Below are 13,766 nucleotides of genomic sequence, written 5' to 3'. Positions count from 1 at the left end.
TGAAAGACAAGCTTCAGAGGAGGAGGGCCTGGAGGTCCAGTGCTGTCAAGTTTCAGCTGTGTAAGACGAGTATATTCTTCTAGAGAGCCACCCAGCACAGGGCCAACAGTATGTACACTCAGTGTTGGAGAGGGTGAATCTCGTGGACCGTGTCCCTGCCCACGTATGACAGGGTGGGCCTGGGGCTCCTCAGCAGGCTCCTGAAGGGGATGGTGTCTTTTATTTGGATTGTAACATTTTTACAGCTGGTGGCACTTGTCCGGATTTCTCAGATCGCATGCATTGACTAGATGCAGAGTCTTGCTTACCAGTTAGGCTTCAGTTTGGCTTTCTTGAAAAATATAACTTTAGTTTTATTTTTAGCTGACTTTCATCTCTCCATCCTCCTGTCTCTCCCTTCAGAGTGCAGGCATGTATCCCCGTGGCCGGCAGCGTGGCTGTTTTAAAATCAGAATTGAGTAAGACATATTACCTCTCATAAAATGAATGTTCTTATCCAATCAGGTGAAGACCCGAGGAAAAAAGATCAGGGCCCTTCAGAGAAAGACTCTTGGCGCCAGCCACCTCCAGGTACAAGACCACAATTCTAACTCTTACCAGGCCTGGCATCCAGCTGCAGCTTGCCCACCCGACAGTCACATGGCAACCTGAGTGGTGCATATGTTCTCTTGCTCCCCTGTCCACATACACAGGTATGTCTGCGTGCATGTTGGTATGTTAACTGTGTGTAAAGTACATGGAAAACCAACTGTTGGGGGCTGGAGAGATGGCTCAGAGGTTAAGAGCATTGCCTGCTCTTCCAAAGGTCCTGAGTTCAATTCCCAGCAACCATATTGTGGCTCACAACCATCTGTAATGGGGTCTGGTGCCCTCTTCTGGCCTCCAGGCATACACATAGACAGAATATTGTATACATAATAAATAAATAAATAAATAAATAAATATTTTAAAAAAAGAAAACCAACTGTTGGGCTTCATTGACAAAGCACTGACCTTCCATGTACCCTGGACACTCTGTGTAAAATATGTATCTTTGCTCCTTCTTTAAATTTTTTATGGCTGGGCGGTGGTGGTACATGCTTTTAATCCCAACACAGAGACAGAGGCAGGTGGATCTCTGTGAATTCGAGACCAGCCTGGTCTACAGAAAGAGTTCAGGACAGCTAGGACTGTTATACAGAGAAACTCTGTCTCGAAAAACAAAACAAAACAAAAAAATGATTTTTTTTATGTATGGGTGTTTTGCCCGCATGTAGTATGTACACCACATGTGTGCCTAGTGCTTTTGGAGGCCAGGAACTGGACTTACTGACTCATGAGTCACCGTGTGCCCTTGAACTCCAGTCCTCTATAAGAACAGCCAGTACTGTTAACTACTGAGCCATCTCAGCCCCATCTCTTTAGTTCTGGGTTTGCAGATGGAAGAGCTTGGTCACTTACTTCCATCCAAGCAAATTAATGCTGCTGTGTGCAGTTCTTTGCTTTTAATGATGGTGTGAAGTTTTGCATGAAGCACGCCTCAGGTGAGTGCAGGGAAGCATGGAAACTCACCCAGAAGCTCTGCTGTCGACTCCCACAGTGATCGAAGACCCAGTGAATTCCAAGGGAATGAACAATTCCGGCCCCGATCTTGCTCCTGCCTCATCTTGTCCTGTCCTGTGCTTTTGCTCCCTGGGTTCTTTCCTCAGTAGCAGGTTTTCTTTCTGCTCTGGTAAGTCCACAAAAGGTTTCTCAGCCGAGAGCAGTGAGCTCCAGGCTCGGGGCTTTGTCCAGGAAAGAAACAAAGGTGGGTGCAGCCCTGAGGGCAGGGCAGGCAGGCAGGCATCCTTAGAGGGGAGGGACCTGCTTGCTTCTCTTTCACCTGAGCCAGGAACACACAAGCCTCTGTGAGCCTTGAGGATGGAAGAGGCCAGGCCGTGTGGACTGAAGGATCAGGAGCTGACCTCAGAGACTGCTGCCTCTTGAGACTGCAGTTCCTGTCACCTGACTTTAAATGTCACTGCGCAAGTGTTTTCCTGACACCCCTGGGTGTTCCTAAACTTGAAGTTTCCAGTGGGGGGATGGAGGAATTAGAGATAAGCAATCACCTTGTCCCTAAGGAAGAGTCAAATTCCAAATGGTTGATTTGTTTTTGTTCTCAATACTAGAGATCAAACCCAGGGCCCCACGCAGGCTAGACAGGCATTCTGGCGTTGAGCTACCTCTCCAGTCCTCTTTTCGCCTTTTATTCTGAGAGAGGATCTCACTGAATTCCCCAGGCCAGCGCTGAACTCACTCTGTAGTTCAGCCAAGGACTTGAACTTGAGTTACTCCTGCATCAGACTGCTGAGTAACTGGGAATTACGAGTCTGCACCACCAGGCCCATGGTGGAATACACTAACATAGAAGAAATCAATTCTGGCATGGGAAGCATCAGTAAAGGCAGGTGTTCAGATGTGCTAAGTATTGTTGCTGGAGCCACGGGTGCCACTGAGCAAGTCACTTTTTTTTTTAGCAAATTTTATTTCAACGAAAAATGAGATAGTTGCAATTGTTTAAATAGGAACATTCCACAGAGGCTCCTGTGTTTAATGCTTGCTCCCAGGACATCAGTCTCTTTTGTAAAGTTCTGGAAACTTCGAGGGGTGGAGCCTTGTGGGTGAAGTATGCTTCCTGGCCACCTTGAACTACACAGCCTTTGCCAACATGTTCCCACTGTCATGACAACATGAGCCAGAATGACTCTTGCATTATGCTGTGGGTGGCAGCCATTTGATCTCAGTGATGGGAACGTGGCTTCCTGTGACCAAGGGCTTCCACATCGGACAGCACAGCCATGGGGGCTTCCTAACGCCCTCATGAGCATGCCTGCCAGCATAGCTTGAGAAGGAGCACTCTAAACAGGACAGCTCATGACTCCTTTGATGTTGTGTGTCCATATCTGAACTACTGTCATAGTTGTAGGGAACCTCCAAGTCAGCGCAAGACCCCCAAGACCCCCAGAGGGTCAGAGAGAGGACAAGGAATAAGAAACAAAGACAGGAGATAGAGGGTGAGGGAGAAGGGAACTAGAGAAAGGGGGCAGGGGTGTTTGTCAGTGGGGATGGGACACACAGAAGACTACCTCTGGGCAGAGAGGAGACTGTAGCAGGCCACCAACCAGCTGCCAAGACATGACACAGAGACTTATTTTTAGTTATGAATGCTCGGCCTTTTACTTGTCCCACCAGCTCTTATAACAAAGAAACCTGTTTCTCTTCATCTACATTTTGCCTTGGGGCTCTTTACCTTTCTTTCCTTCTATTCCCTGGTTGTTCTGTGTCTGACTGGGAGCTGCCTGGTTGGCATTTCTCCATTTCTCCCTTGTTCTTTCCTCTCTCATTCTTCTCCTGAGCCTAGAGTCCTCCTCCTATTTATGCTCTCTGCCTGCCAGTCCCGCCTGTCCCTCTACTGCCTAGCTATTGGCTGTTCAGCTTTTTATTAGACCAATCATGTGCCTTAGGGAGGCAAGGTAAAACAGCAGCACTTTGTTACATCATTAGACAAATGCAGCAGAAACAAATTCACTTCTCTGCCTAGTTAAACAAATGTAACACTCCTTTACATAGTTAAACAAATGTAACACTCCTTTACATAGTTTTAAAAAAATGTAACACTCCTTTACATAGTTAAAGTAATATTCTGCAATAGGAGACAGACATGACACACAGGACAATGGCAGTTTATAAAGGTATAAGGGGAAACCCATGTTAGGAAAAGGTGTTTAATTGGGCATGTTAATTAGGTGAGCCAAAGGGATTTCTGATTGCTGGACTTCAATACTTCAGTAGCTGGAGCGTGGTAGTTAGCCTCAGGAGGAAGAAGTGGCCAAAGAACGGACTAGACCTTAGGTGCTAGCTCCAGGAATGTAATCTAAATGGTTTTTAGAAGGCAGAGGGAATTGGGGAGAAGGACAAGGCCTTCCAGAACCACATCCTCAACTGGGGTAGTGTCCCTTCAATAGTTTTGTATTTCTTTGGAGAGTTTTTTGTTTTGTTTTTGTTCGTTTGTTTGTTTGGGTTTTTGGTTTTTGCAAGGTTTTGCTATGTAGCCTCACCTGGCCTGAAACTCACTAAGCACACGGGCGGAGTTTGACCTTGTGTCTGTTCTCCCACCTCCCCCGAGCTAGAATCACAGCCACGTGCCACTGTTCCCACCCTATCTTTGTGCTTTGGACAGCTGGGGATATGCTGATTCCTTTAGCCAGTTTGACACAAACTAGGATCACCTGGAAAGAAAGGCCCTCACTGAGCAATCGCCTCCAACAGACTGGCCTGTGAGAACCTCTAGGAACGCTTTCTTGATTAGTGATTGATGAGAGAAAACTCAGTGCCGCCGCTGAGCAGGTGGTCCTGGGCTGTATCAGAAATCAAGCTGAGCAAGCCCTGAGGAGTGAGACAGGAGCCAGTATTCCTCCATGGTCTCCACTTCAGTTGTTACTTTCAGGTTCCTGTCTTGGCTTCCCCCTCCCCCACACCCTACCCTCCCCCTTGGTTTTTTTTGAGACAGGGTTTCTCCAAGTAACAGTCCAGACTGGCCTTGAACTCATAGAGTTCTGCCTGCCTCTGCCTCCGGGTGCTAAGATAAAAGGCCTACACCACCACCTCCCAGCAGCTTGGCTTCACTTGATGATAAACTGTGTCCTGTATCTCAGATAAAGCATTTCCTCCCTCAAGTAGCTTTTGTTTACTGCTATCTCGCAGCAAGGGAGAGCAAACAAGGACAGGGAACCCTGTGGGACTTGGTCTGTTCAGCTGGGAATCTGGGTGCCCCTTACAGACACACCCATTGGGTGCTGCTGAATGTGTTCCCAGAATCTTGTGTCCCAGAATCTTGTGTTCAATAGTTACTTAAGACTCTAGCAACAATGAGAACTTCCCACCCAGCATCCTTTCCAAGGTGGGATTTTTAAAATGTGATTATCTCTCAGTTTTGGGGAGTCCTTTGCTGCTCTGAATGATCTAGCCAGGGTCCTGTATGGAAGCTTTGTAAATAGGAAAAATAAAATACCATTTGCCATGCTTATCTTGGGATAATTTTTATTCAGTGATAAACAATAGCTGGACTTGGAATGTGCAAATGTTGCATATTGGAAATGAGAGCAGAAGATTGGGCCAGAAATAATTTGGTGTTTGGTCCCCAGTAGGCTTATGTGTGTGTTCAACCCCATTTATATCTGCCTACAGGAATGGGCTTTGCTGGCCGAAGTCTTCAGCTCAGAACTCCTGGGACAAGAACCCTACTCCACACCACTCAGCCTCCCTCCACATCCAGACAACTGCAGAAAATGCCTTTCCAGGTTTTCTTTGAGGAAAGAGATAAGGTTTGTTATAAAGCATTTTTTAACAATTGTAAACCCCCGTCATTATAAATTATAACAAGTTATATATTTGATTTCCCCTTTGGGGGATATATTATACTCAAATATAAGAAATTACTATATTTGAGTACAATATAGATTAGTTTAGTAGGCAGGTCGGGCTAAAAAGATGAACACATGCTAAGGGAACCGTTACAGACCAAGGCGAGTGAGTGGCTGCGGTCAACCCTGTGACCAGCTTTTAAATAATGACTGTCATTTGAGTCATTTCTGAGGAACAAGTAAACAAATTCCTTCAGTTTGTCTCTGGATTCTGTTGCTCCACTCCATCTGCTTGTGCCCATAAGGAGGATCCATCACACATAGCTTTGGAGCTGGTCACTCTGAGTCAGACTGAGTAATTGTACTTAATAAGTTTGGTCTCCCTCTCATTTGGTTTTTGCTCTCTCCTCTAGATCTACCCTGATTTTTCTTTCTCCCTCAGAGCCACGTAAGCACATTAGCAGCCTTTCTTAATCCGAAAGGGCCAAAAGGAAATTTCCACATTATAAAGGAAAGCCATAGAGAAGACAGTAGCCCAAGATTTATTGTCTAAATCCAGAGGATTGTTTTAGTAATTGTGCTAGACAGCAAGTGTGAACCTCCTGCTGTAACTAAAGGTCAGCCTCCTTAGCTATGAATGCAAACCCAGATGAGACCATCTTGTCCCACCACACGGGCAAAAGTTAAATTGTAAACTACCAAGTGTTGGTAAAGGCATTGAGCACCCAAAAGAGCGTACATTGAGATGCCAGTGTTGATGGCGCTGGGGATGTAGCTCTGTGGGATTTACCTATAACCATCTACCAAAACTACTATGAAATGGCTTCACTTTAGCTGCTAAATATCAATGTACTCATGTCCTAAAACTTAGCAGCTTCCTTCCCTCAAGACAGATGTTTAAATACTCACAGAGACACTGTTTATAGAAACCTAATGTACCCCAACGTTAACCTGAATATATTTAAATGAAGATCTCTATCAGTCTAGTCTGTATAACGCATAAGCATTTCACTTATTACTGAAAAAAAGCAATTCAAAACACAGCCATTTTCATGAGTCCAGAATGGCTGGAACTAAGCAAAAGCACGTGGATAGGTGAAACTAAATGTAAAGAATTGGAAGACAGCCCCGTGGGTAAAATGCTTGCTGAACTAGCGTGAGGACCAGGGTTTGAACCCGCAGCAACCATATAAAACGCTGGGTGTAGAGCATCTGTAGCCGTAGTGCTGAGGGGACAGAGACAGGAAGATCCAGAGAGCTTGCTGGTCCCTAACTCGCTAGACAAAATAGCCAGCTCTGGATTCACTGGAGATATTGCACCTCAAGTAGGTGGAGAAGACATACTGGCCTTGACCTCTGGGCCTCCCATAGGCAAGTTCACAGCCATATGCTCCTGCACACACATGAACAGGTACACGTGCATACACCACACAGTCAAGACAAACAAAAAATAATGAAAGCATGGTATTTGGATTGGTCAGATTCCCGTTACTGTGATAAGTGTTTGATAATCCGCTGAGAGGGGTGTATTGGTGTAGCTGGACTTTTCCTTGGACCGCCAGCCCACACATAATGGCACAGAGACTTATTATTAATTATGAAAACTTGGCCTTTAGCTCAGACTTGTCCCACTAGCTCTTATAACTTAAATTAACCTGTTTTTATTAATCTTCATTCTGCCATGTGGCTTTTTTTTTAACCCATCCTTCATTCTGTATGTCCGGCTTGTTCCATGCCTTGCTGGGGTTCCTGCCTCTCTTCTTCCCAGAGCTCTTCTGGCTGAAGTCCCACCTACTCTCTCCTGCTTAGCTATTGGCCATTCAGCTCTTTATTAAACCAATCAGAAGGTGCCTTAGACAGAGACACATCTTTACAGTGTACATAAATATTCCACAGCATACTGGGGCACAGCCTTGGAGGTGCTAGGAGGTTATGGCAGATCAGTGCATCACAGTGGGACCCTGTGGCTTAAGTGGATCAACATGACTCCCCTTAAGCCTGAGAACCAAAAGAGGCACCACATCCCCTTAGGGGCACGCCCTTTCCGTGATCCAGAGACCTCCCACTAGGTCCCACCCCTACCAAGAGCACCACACTGAGAGCCAAACTAGAACTGCTCGAAAGCTAGGGCAGTGGTTGAGCCTTGGAAATGGAGGAACAAAATAAGGAGGGGCCTCTGAGATCTCGAAAGTATTTTAAAATTTCTCAGCGAGTGACGGGTATACAGTGTGGTCTCTTATCCCTCAAACTAGAGAAACATTGCGCAAACAAAATAGTATGAGGGCTGCGGTGACCAGTGGAGACACTTGCCTTCAGGACACCTTTAGATTGGCCTTTCTGGCTCTCTGTGGCTGAGTGGCATCACATGAGTCTGCTTTTGTGACTCAGGAGCATAAATAAGGTACGTCATCTCTAGGCCAGATGGCGGTTGCCACTCCATGACCTTCAGAGCTGTCTCTAAGTCCAGCATGACAACAGACCTTATTCCAACAATTATTTGTTCCCTCAGCCTAGGGTGAGGACACCAAGGACTGGGGACTTCCACCCACCCGCAATGGGTGGAGCCAGCAAGTTGGAAACCTTTCTTGTTTTGAGCCACTCGCTGAAGATAGCATAGGAGGTGAGTCCTTGCCTCGGTACCATGTCCCACGAGACCTGTTCTGTGAAGAAGACAAGACTGTGGGATGTGTGGATGAAGAGCATTTCTGACTGTAGAAACTTCCAAGTACAAAGACCCCATCATGGAACTGAAGGACAGAAAGAATACCAATAGGAGGAACAGTAAGCGCTGTGGTCAGAGAGGAAAGCGGAGGTCTGAGCACCCACTGAGACTGTAGTCGGGCACTTGAAGCCTCTTCCTAGGCAACCACCAATGACTTCAGTCAGGGGGGCGACAACACCCTGCTCCCATCTGAAAGAGCTCATTCTCTCTGCGGTGTGAAGAGTCATGTAGAGGGCAAACAAGAAACCACAGAACCCATTTACAAAGTCATCCCAGCAAGAGATGGTCAGGGACTTTGGTGCTGCAATGCAAAATAGAAGTGGATTTTTGTTTGGTTTTAGAGGAAGGGTCTCAATATGTAGCTCAGTAACCTCAGGTTAGTTTCAGAGTCTCCATCTCCTGCCTCACATTGCCTAGTGCTGGGGTACAGTCATGCGCCACTGTGCTCAGTTAGCAGTAGGATCTAAGAGGACATGTTTGGTACCAGATGGAACTGGCAAAAGGGTGGAAAATAAAGTGGTGAGAGAGCTGGCTCGGTGGGAAAAGGCACTGGCCACACAAACCTGATGGCTCACCGAAAATGCCCAGTGCCATGACCTGAATCTGTAACCCCAGCACTCCTACTTCAAGATGGAAAATGGAGACAGGATAGTTGGCCTGGAACTTCATGGACCAGCTACAGTGCAAAAAACCATAGAAACAAGAGCGGCCCTGTGTCAGCAAGGTGGGAAAGGAGAGCCAACTTAGACCCTCACACACACACCATAGCACACGTGTGTCCTCACTCACATATCAGTTGACTGACTTTTAAAATGAGTATGAGAATCAGATATCAAAGAAAAAGATCACAGATGCATTTGAGGCTCCTGGTTGGCTGTATTTATGATGGGGTCATATACCAAAAAGGGGACAAATAAGAAACATAACTGTAGATTATTGAACACCCACATAAATGTGTGTTAAATATGCCACTAAATAGACACATGGTGTGAGGGCCCAACTTTGCAAACTCCATTTTAAAGAAGGAGCTTCATCTTAAGCCATATAATGAGCTTGGGGGTGCATGATCTCAGCTCCAGAAATGTGCTGCCATAGCAGAAATTTGAACAGATACCCTAAAGATGGCCAATTAAGAAGATAGAGTAGGGTCATAAAATTTAATGAGGTCCAGATGTTCTTGGGAGGCATCCTGTCCTTGAAGATACCTTGTCAGTTATTAATGGCTCTTTGTTAGGGTTTTGTGCCCAAAAACTGACCAATGATTTCAGAAACTACCTCATCCTATGCACTCCTTACCCAATCTCAAGACAACAGGACATGAGCTCCCCTGATTACAATGTTTCTACTTTAAAAGTTCTACCTTTCCAGGGCTCATGGCCACACTTTCCACACCCACCATGCTGGGGTGCTGGAAAAGTGTTGGTTCAAACTTAAGTTAGGATATTATTAAAAACTCTCATGTAATTTGCATTGGAAATCCAACTCCATGAATTCATTTGGGGGACCAGAAACTTGGGCGTAACACTGGAAATATATTTATTTGCAAATTGCTAGCATGTAAATGATATTTAAGTCAAGGAACTAGATTTGATCATCTAAAGATAATATAAATAGCAAAAAGATACAAAGATTTGAGAAAAAGGCAGGAAAACATATGGCCCCTGAAGTCACAAGAAGCAAGTCTTGAATGCTTTTGAGAAGGTGAGACATAGGGAAGGGATGGTGTCTGACACATGGAGGGAGGAGAAGCTTTGACTTGAGAAGGCTCATTCACACTCTGGAAGGGAAAGCCAGGCAAATGGAACTAAGGAGAGAGTGGGAGAAAATGAAGGAAGAGAATAAAGGGAACCCTCATGGTAACTTGCATTCCCAGGGTACCAGTGCTGGGTTGGACAAAACACTGAAAAGGAGACTGTGTTTTCTTTAGGGTTAGGGATGCGAGGGGGGGTTGCTGATGGAGGCCCAGCTGTAAGGGGGAAGTTGACTCAAGGGAAGAGGAGGTTCCTTCCCAGGGCAGAGATGAATTGATGGTGGATGATACAAAATAATCCCTCACTAGTTCAGAGTTACGTATAATAAAGGGTTATTTATTTAGAGGAGACTCGCAGATCACTGTCCTAGATCACAGTCCTCTGCACAAATGGGGAACAGGAACAGATTTAGCAACCAAAAGCGAGAGCTGGAAGCAAAAGAGTGAGCACATGATTTACAGCTACATTTATAGTATAAGAGAGCATGCCCAAGTGGGCTGGTATCTTAAAGGCTATTGGCTGAAGGAGCTGAAGGAGCTCCCATAGTACCTCCCCTTTTTATTTAAATAAGGGAGTTCTAAACCCAATACAAACCTATATACACTAGGAACAGATATCACGTATAAGATTAGAATTATAACCAGCATAAACAATATTAAGCAAGGAACATATGCTAAATGTTTTAATAAACATTCTATCCTAAGGAGTCTAAGTCTTGTATTTGGATATGGTTTGACTAGATCACAAGAGAATGGTAGCTACAACTATCTAATCTTCAACCCCATCAAAGACCTGAGAAGGGAGATAATATTACTTGAGTAGACAGGAAGTGTAACCAAGCAGCTTCCAAAATGTGCAGTAGATGACAGAGACAACAGGCTGCCTGAGCAATCACCCAAAGTCTCATTTGCAATGTTGAAGCAACCAATTTTGGCTAAGGCCTAGAGTAACTGACTGACCATTTTCAGAGGCAGGAAGAATTTCAGAATCATCTTACTCTGTCTTGGCAAGGTCTAGCCGTCTTTTTTTCTTGTATCTTGCTTGTCTAGTCCAGACATTGTGCCCTTTGTCAAGGCATGGGCAGTTCCTTGCCCAAAGGCCAATTGTGCCAAGAAGAAAACAAACTCCAAGTGGAGCGTCTTTGGTGCTCAGCATTCTCTTGGGAATAGATCAGTGCTGCCTGGAGCAGTCGTGTCTCATTTCAACAAAATCCTAAATTATTTAAATGCCATGTTCTACAGATTTTTGAAGTGGTTTAAGATTACCTATCTATGCAGAATACAATCTCTATGTATCTAAAGAACCTAATTAGTCTGACTAAAAGCATAACGAACATGCATGACTCTTGATCTATAACACTTAACATCTATATAATTTTAAGATTAAGACTTCATATCAGAATATTAAACAATCTTTAAATAACTGTGCAGTAAAGTAGGACAATTACTTCAAAACATAAACAATGTCTAAATAACTTTATTATCAGTAGAAATATATAATACAATATGATAAATATGTCCTAAAATTGTATCAATATGGGAAATGTCTTAAACAGAGGTAGAAACATGCATGCATACAATATGACAAAAATAACTTTGTATAGGTGTACAAATATTGTAAACAAAAATAGGAGCATATTTAATGTAACAAATATAATTTGAACTTATATCAATATACAAAAATCTATGCCAATGTAAATTGTCCGTAAACAATAGTTCACAAGTATTCACTCTATTGCTCACTATTATTGTTATTACTGTGAGTCAGTTCACATTAATCTACCAATTATCTCATTCAGTTTACCCTCTTTCTTCCTTCCTTCCTTCCTTCCTTCCTTTCTTTCTTTCTTTCTTTCTTTCTTTCTTTCTTTCTTTCTTTCTTGAGATCTCTGGACCTACATAATTTCCACCCCAACCCAAAACTCTATTAGTAATAATCAATCCTGAAATGATATCCTTAACCCTGAGGGCAAACTTTATTGGGAAAAAGAACATTGTCTTCTAGAGTTGCTTCCAGCTGTCATGGAGGCGATGTTTTTTCTATGGGATCCTGTAAAAGTAAAATGATGGTTAAGTTTCAGAATTACTGTCTGGTATAATTGCAAATAGTCTCTGAATATTCAGTAGGGTTCTTCTGAAGTTTTTATTTGGAGTTCTGGCCAGAATGTTGTAAGAAGGTGTACCATTTCCGCACCTGGTACCCAAAAAAACCATCTCATAGTAGTGCTATCAGCATCATGACATCATATCAACTGGGTGGAGTCATTGTTGTGGGGCCCCATCTTCTTCCTGGAAGTGGCAAATATTACTGCAGGAAAATATACTGTTCATTGTGGAAAACTTAAACATTATTCGTATAAACATATATTCAACAAAAGATATGATATAGACAAAATGGGCATGGAGAAAAGTAAAATAGTTCCTTAAAAATCTATCATCTTTCTGTCCCATAACAGATGGCTCCTGACATGAGACAGAAGTTCTGAATTTTTCTTTTAACAATATGCTTGGATTTAGAGAAAGATAGCCATTGTCCAACTCCAAAGCCAGCTCTTATTTTTAAGTAGAGATGTATACATGTCCATATAATCAAATTTTACCATGTAAATAATACAGCGTTATAAGCCAGTTTTCTCTTTGCTTGTTGATTCTTTCTGGATAGCTATTTTTTCATCTTTAGGCATCTAGATGTCCAAGGTCTCTCAACTCTTTGAAGATGAGTATTTTCCTGCAAAGACAAGAACAGAATCCTGTCCCAATCCTTAAGAGGTTTTCTTACCACCTGTATGATTGTCACCTCTGTGGATAAGCTGTCATTCTCTTTCTCAAGAGGTCTCTCTTTTTCAAACCGAATCTTTATTAATCTTGATGGTATCCAAAGCTTTTCTTCTCCTGTGGAAACAAGAATGGAACCCCTTCCCCGACATTGCACATATCCTGGTTTCCATTATGAGGTCAGCACATCCTTGAAATATACCAGCTAATTTAATTCAGAAGTTTTTTCTATTAGCCAATGTCTCTCTGCTGCTGTTGTTCCTTTATCATTAGCATTAAGAAAATTCAAAGTTAATAAAGTATTATGCAATCTATTTCTGGGGGTATTTTCCATCCCTTTCTGTTTGTTTAGCATATCCTTCATAGTTTGATTTGGTCTATACCTGCTAGTTGATGAAGTCTCAATTTTCCTTTTATAATTAATTCAGAGACTTTTTCCACATACGTTTTTAATTTTTTACTTGGTTTATGTGGTAAAAAGATACATTCTAAGATAATATCTTCCTTCTGTATTAAAGGTCCTGTAGGGGAAATTCTGGAAGGCAATATAATTAAGATTTGGTTTCACTCTATCTACATGTGCCTCCTGTAATTTCTCTTCAATGACCATCAACTCTTTTTCTGCCTCAACTGTTAATTCTCTGCAACTATTTAAGTCTTTATCACCATCTAAGATTTTGTTTTAAAAGAACCATTAAATCAGGTGTTACTCAACAGCCATCTGGAAGACTGAAAATCTCTCCTAATAACCCTTGAAAATCATTAAGAGTCCACAATTGGTTTCTCCTAGTTTGTGCCTTTTGTGTCCTTATTTTCTGTAAACCTATTTTGTAACCTAGATAATTGACAGAATCTCCTCTTTGTATTTTTTCAGAAGGAATTTGTAATCCCCATTTAGGCAAAACTCTTATTACTTCTTCAAACATTCTTTTTAAGTATCTGCATTTGAATCAGATAACAAAATGTCGACAATATAATGGTAAATTATAGACTTAGGAAATTGCTTGTGTATTATTTCCAATGGTTGATTTGCAAAGTATTGGCACAAAGTATTGAGCATTCCCTGTGTAAGGATGTTCATTGGTATGTCCTAGTAGGCTGAGAGAATTATTATAAGTAGGCACTGTGAAAGCAAATT

General features: G+C 42.9%; 1 long non-coding RNA gene across 1 annotated transcript; it reads left to right on the top strand.

Moving 5' to 3' along the window:
* Positions 1 to 511: 511 nt before the first annotated feature.
* LOC146889443 (uncharacterized) lies at positions 512 to 13,565 on the top strand. The gene is made up of 3 exons (XR_014999890.2): positions 512 to 692; positions 5,206 to 5,342; positions 7,891 to 13,565. It is a non-coding gene; the product is annotated as an uncharacterized LOC146889443 (long non-coding RNA).
* Positions 13,566 to 13,766: the final 201 nt, after the last annotated feature.

The sequence above is a fragment of the Myodes glareolus genome, chromosome 25, assembly GCF_982192425.1.
Source record: "Myodes glareolus chromosome 25, mMyoGla1.1, whole genome shotgun sequence".
Lineage (NCBI taxonomy): Eukaryota > Metazoa > Chordata > Mammalia > Rodentia > Cricetidae > Myodes > Myodes glareolus.
Note: the sequence above shows the minus strand (reverse complement) of the source record. Positions and strands in the feature narration are given on the sequence as shown.